Genomic DNA, 6,328 nt, shown 5'->3' with positions numbered 1-6,328 from the left:
AGGGAGAGATTCTTTCCAGTGAGAGTGGTGAGACACTGGCACAGGTTGCCCAGGGAGGTTGTGGATGCCCCCTCTCTGGAGGTGGTCAAGGCCAGGCTGAATGAAGCCTTGAGCAACCTGATCAAGTGGAAGGTGCCCCTGCCCGTGGGAGGGGGGCAGGAACTGGATGATGTTCAAAGTCCCTTCCAACTGAAACTGTTCTGTGATTCTATTCTATTCTATTCTATTCTATTCTATTCTATTCTATTCTATTCTATTCTATTCTATTCTATTCTATTCTATTCTATTCTATTCTATCCTATCCTATCCTATCCTATCCTATCCTATCCTATCCTATCCTATCCTATCCTATCCTATCCTATCCTATCCCATCCCTACCCTATCCTATCCTATCTTCTCTTTTATATATTGTATATCACAGTAAAGGATACTATTTCCTACATAAGCCATTTTTTTAGTATCCCCTATACATTCTTTATAGTGTATGCTACATGCTCTGTGCTACACATTACATATTCTACATCACATTATAATACACTGTAGATTATCATGGAATCATAGAATGGTAGGAGTTGGAAGGGACCTCTAGAGATCAAGTCCAACCCCCCTGTCAATGCAGGATCACCTAGGGCAGGTCACACAGGAGCATGTCAAGCCAGGGCTTAAAAGCCTCCAGAGAAGGAGACTCCACAACCTATCTGGGCAGCCTGCTCCAGGCCTCCAGCACCCTCACAGTAAAGAAGTTTTTCTTCATGTTGAAGTGGAACTTCCTGGGTTCCTGTTTGTCTCTTGTCCCTTGTCTTGTCACAGGACACCACTGAAAAGAGCCTGGCCCCATCTTGACACCCACCCCTCAGATATTTATAGACATTGATAAAATCTCATCTCAGTCTTCTCTTCTCCAGACTAACCAGCCCCAGGTCTCTCAGCCTTTTCTCATCAGACAGATATTCCAGTCCCTTCAGCATCCTCATAGCCTCCATTGGACACTCTCTGGTACATCCCTGTCCCTATTGAACTGGGAGCTGGGGAACCTAGAACTGGACATAATACTTCATCTGCGGTCTCACCAGGGCAGAGTAGAAGAGGAGGAGCACCTCCCTTGACCTGCTGATCTATATATTCTATCTTCTGTCAGACTATATTGCACCTAATCCACAATCCATTCTCCAGTCCAGTCTAGATTTCCTGTGCCAGCCCTTATCTTCTCCTCCATCTCTTTCTTTTATCTCCTCTTCTGTAATGCTAGGTTGGTTGGTGTAAGTAGCAGCTCTCTAGTCCTGGGCAGAGTTGGAAATGCTGGCTGGTTTGGATTCAGCTGCACTGTTCTCCTCTGTTAATGATCTCCATGATCTCCTAGGATACAACCCTTTTTTTTTTTTATCATCAGGCTTTTCCTCAAAAACTCTTGCTGTCAATTCCACTGGTGTCTGAACAGCACCATTCTGGATTATTCTCTGGTGTGCCTCCATGATTAGCATTGTGGCACTGAAACATCTGCAGGAAGTTGCTCTCATCTTCCAAGATTTCACAGAATGGTAGAGGTTGGAAGGGACCTCTGAAGATCATTGAGTCCAACCCCCTTGCCAGAACAGGATCACCTAGGTCAAGTCACACAAGAATGTGTCACAGTATCACAGTATAACTAAGGTTGGAAGAGACCTCAAGGATCATTGAGTCCAACCTATCAACACAGACCTCATGACTAGACCATGGCACCAAGTGCCACGTCCAATCTCCTCTTGAACACCTCCAGGGATGGGGACTCCACCACCTCCCTGGGCAGCACATCCCAATGGCTAACAACTCTCTCTGGGAAGAACTTTCTCCTCACCTCCAGCCTAAACCTCCCCTGGTGCAGCTTGAGACTGTGTCCCCTTGTTCTGGTGCTGGGTGCCTGGGAGAAGAGACCAACTCCCTCCTGGCTACAACCTCCCTTCAGGTAGTTGTAGAGGGCAATGAGGTCACCCCTGAGCCTCCTCTTCTCCAGGGTAAACAATCCCAGCTCCCTCAGCCCCTCCTCACAGGGCTGTGCTCAAGGCCTCTCCCCAGCCTTGTTGCCCTTCTCTGGACACCTTCAAGTCTCTCAATGTCCTTCTTAAACTGAGGGGCCCAGAACTGGACACAGGACTCAAGGTGTGGCCTAACCAATGCAGAGTACAGGGGCACAATGACTTCCCTGCTCCTGCTGTCCACACTATTCCTAATGCAGGCCAGGATGCCATTTGCCTTCTTGGCCCCCTGGGCACACTGCTGGCTCATGTTTAGGCAGGTGTCAATCAGCACCCCCAGATCCCTCTCTGTTTGGGAGCTCTCCAGCCACTCTGACCCCAGCCTGTAGCTCTGCATGGGGTTGCCATGGCCAAAGTGCAGCACTCGGCACTTGGACTTGTTGAATGACATCCCATTGGACTCTGCCCATCTGTCCAAGTGATCGAGGTCCCTCTGCAGAGCCCTTCCTACCCTCTAACTGACTAACATCTGCTCCTAACTTGGTGTCATCTGCAAACTTGCTGATGACTGACTCAACCCCCTCATCCAGATCATCAATGAAGATGTTAAAGAGCATGGGGCCCAGCACTGATCCCTGGGGCACACCACTGGTGCCTGGCTGCCAGCTGGATGTGGCACCATTCACCACCACTCTCTGGGCTCAGCCTCCAGCCAGTTCCTAACCCAGCACAGAGTGTTGTGGTCCAAGCTATGGGCTGACAGCAGTTTACTGTAGGGGACAGTGTCAAAGGCCTTGCTGAAGTCCAGGTAGACCACATCCACAGGCCTCCCCACGTCCACCAGATGGGTCACCTGATCATAGAAGGAGATCAGGTTGGAGAGGCAGGACCTGCCTGATGAACAGAAAAGTCTCATTAACAGAATAACAGAGTTGATAAGAATTTTCTGCTTGTTAGCTGAAATGCTGGAATGCAGGGAGGGGGAGAGGGGTTGGCAGACAGCCTTTGCATAGATAAGGAATAACAGGATTTTTCAGTGATTCACTTCTGTTAGTCTTGGACAAGATGATCTTTTGTATAAGATAAAGGACACCTGCATGATATGTATACTTCTGCTCTTTTTAGATAGATAAGCTTTGTATAGATAGGAAGCATCTGGACCTCTGTCATTATAGACAAATAACTTTTTGTATAAAAATTTGCCCAAAATTCTCTGAAGTCACACAGGTCTTTTGAAATGATTCTACCTGTGTCAGGCGCGCCAGAATAGAAGCATAATACAAGAAACTTACTGAGTCTCTTGTGTGTCATTCTCTAAGTCATGCCCTTCCTAAATCCATGCTGGTTGGACCTGAGCCCTTGGCCGTCCTTCAGGTGTGCAGTAATTGCCTCCAGGATAATCTGCTCCATCACCTTCTCTGGCACTGAGGTCAGGCTGACAGGCCTGGAGTTTCCAGGTTCCTCCATCCGACCCTTCTTGTGGATGGAGACCACAGTGGCCAGTTTGCAGTCACCTGGGACCTCTCCGGTGAGCCAGGACTGGAGGAAAATGATGGAGAGCGGCTTGGCCAGCTCATCTGCCAGCTCTCTCAGCAAAGTCCAGATGGGACTTGAAAGTCTCCAGAGACAGAGGCCCCACCACCTCTCTGGGCAGCCTATTCCAGTGCTCTAGCACCCTCAAAGTAAAGAAGTTCCTTCTCATGTTTAAATGGAACTTCCTATGTGCATCTTTATGCACATTACCTCTTGTCCTGTCGCTGGGGACCACTGAGAAGAGTCTGAGGCCTGTTTGTAACACTGACCTTCCCTGGCTGCTGAATCTTTTGAGCCAACTTGATTAATTTTCCCAGGACTTGGAATATTTCTTCTCAGATGCCTGGGAAATTCCCCTTTCTTCTCTATTTCACCAATCCTCCAAAACAATTTGCAGACACCTGGTTTTAGTTCATTGTCTGTGTTGCTGACATCTGCCTGGATCGTGCAGCAAACAACCCCAGCTTTAAGAATCAGAAAGCCCCAGGCAGGTTTCACAGCTTGCACTGTGTCCAGGTTTCCCTTTCAGTCTTTCTCTGCCTCTCACAAAGACTGACTGTAGGAAAGACCAGCTGCAACTCACCACCTACGAACTCAACCAGCCCTGCTGCATTCCCCAAGTGCCACCCCAGTCCATGAACAACAAAGACAGCAACAAGAGTAATAGTAAGTGCTGTGGCTGTGTGCTAGTCTGAAGTGGACAGGGGGTTCCTGGAGCCAGTGTAGGCCAAAAAAGAGCAGGGAGAAGTGACAGAAGCTGGCAGCTCTTGCAGAGTGACTGTGGAACATTTAACTGCGGCACCTTCTGAAGAGCAGTGCATGCAGGCAGTGCTCAGCAGTGTGGGGAGCAGGGCACATGGGAGAGTGTGTGGGGAGGAGCAGCAGCTCTGCTTGTTGGACGTGTGAGTCCTGCTGGTGGTTGTCATCTGTGGCAGTTTCCATGGTAGTTTGAGCAGGCAGGGGATATGAGGAGGGTGCAGAAGCTTTGACAGCACCTAGTTTGGCTCTACCAAAATGGTAGGTACTCACCTCAGGAGTAAAACCACTGTGTCTTCAGTGAGAGCCCTAGTGATGTCTGAGGTATCCTCCCAGACAGAACTGGTAACAGAGGAAACTTCAGTGCAGGCAGTAGGCTGCAGCGACTGCCCAAAGCCCTCTCATGGGGGGAAGGTAAGTACCTGCACAAGGTGTGCACAGGCGGGTGACCGGTTACGCCAGGTGGCTGAGTTAGAGGTATCAGTAAGTACAGCAGACACACAGGACCAAGGCCCAGAAGTGCAGCTGAACCAACTGGTGGATATCACAAAAAAGAAACGACCACAAAAAGAAATGATGTGTGTTTACAGTGGGAGACTCCTTGGTAAGGGGCACTGAAGGGCCTGTCTGCTGACCTGGCAGCGACTCATGTCTGGTATACTGCCTTCCTGGAGCTAAGATCTGTGATGGTGAGGGTGCCAGAACGTGTCAAAAGCATGGACTACTATCCACTATTACTCTTTCATGTTGGTATGAACAGCACTGTAAGCCCAAACTCAGGCAAAATCAAGAGAGACTATAAGGAGGAAGTGAAGAGTCTTGGTGCCCAAACCAAGGTGTCAGGATGAAGGTGACAGTCTCTTTTTGGTGGTGCCAGTGACAGGATGAGGAACAATGAGTACAAGCTGGAACACAGGAGGTTCCACCTTACCATGAGGAGATACTTCTTTACAGTGAGCATCATGGAGATCTGAAGCAGGCTGCCCAGAGAGGTTGTGGAGTCTCCTCTGGAGACTTTCAAAACTCATGTGGAAGTATACCTGTGTGACCTGCCCTGGCAGGAGGGTTGGACTTGATCTCCAGAGATTCCTTCCAACCACTAATATTTTGTGATTCTGTGATTACCAGTTTAAGGATTGGGGGCAGACAGAAATAGACACATGAGGCAGATCAACTTCTGGCTACAAGGCTGTTGTCATCTTGAGGGGTTTGGCTTTTATGATAACAAGGCCTTCTATGAGGACTACAGTCTGCTAGGAAGGGCTGGAAGAGGCAGGGGAATCCTTGGCAGCAAGCTGGCCAAACTGGTGAGTTGGGCTTTAAACTGAAGGACCTGACAGGAGGGATCCAAAATGACAATGTTCAAACCACCATCATCACTACAACCAATTGGGGAATTAACCAGGCCAGCTAGAGTAGTGTAAAATGTGCCTCAGCTGTCTCCCTAAACGAGAAGCAAAAGCCATCCATAGGAATTGTGTGTGTACTAGCACACAAAGGCTGGGAAACAAACAGGAACTGGAGCGCTGTGCCCAGTCAGGAAGTTGTGATGTCATAGGAATAAAACTTGGTGGGACAACGCACATGACTGGAGGATTATGCCAGACAACTATAGGCTGTTTTGTAAAGACAGGTAGGGTAGAAGAGGTGGTGGAGTTGCACTCTATTAAAGAGAAGAAGTTTGAAAGTATTAAAGTCAACTATGGTAACTGTGGAAGCCCCAGCAAAAACTTCTGGGTCAAAATCATAGGTTGGGAGGGACCTTAGAGATGATCTGCTCCAACCTCTCTGCCATGGGTAAGGACTCCTCTCAATTAATGGAATGTTTAGAGCTGAGAAAATATGCTTCTGACCTCGAAGCATGTCAGTAACAGTAAGTAAAGAGGATTTTGAGTGCTTCAGAACCCTGAGCCCCTGTAGCCCAGCACCAGCAGGCAAGCCTGGTTCTTCCAGTGAGGCATCCACAGAGCAGAATGGGGCAGGGAGGGGTCTCCAGCACCAGAGAGAAGCCTTGCAGGGAGCACTTAGGTATCACAGAAGCACTTCTCTGCAAAGGAAGAAATCAAAGGAAAGAAATCAACCAAGCT

The sequence above is a fragment of the Melanerpes formicivorus genome, unplaced genomic scaffold (genome assembly GCF_026170545.1).
Source record: "Melanerpes formicivorus ecotype bairdi unplaced genomic scaffold, bMelFor1.0.p_v2 SCAF_10, whole genome shotgun sequence".
NCBI classification, from domain to species: domain Eukaryota; kingdom Metazoa; phylum Chordata; class Aves; order Piciformes; family Picidae; genus Melanerpes; species Melanerpes formicivorus.
Note: the sequence above shows the minus strand (reverse complement) of the source record.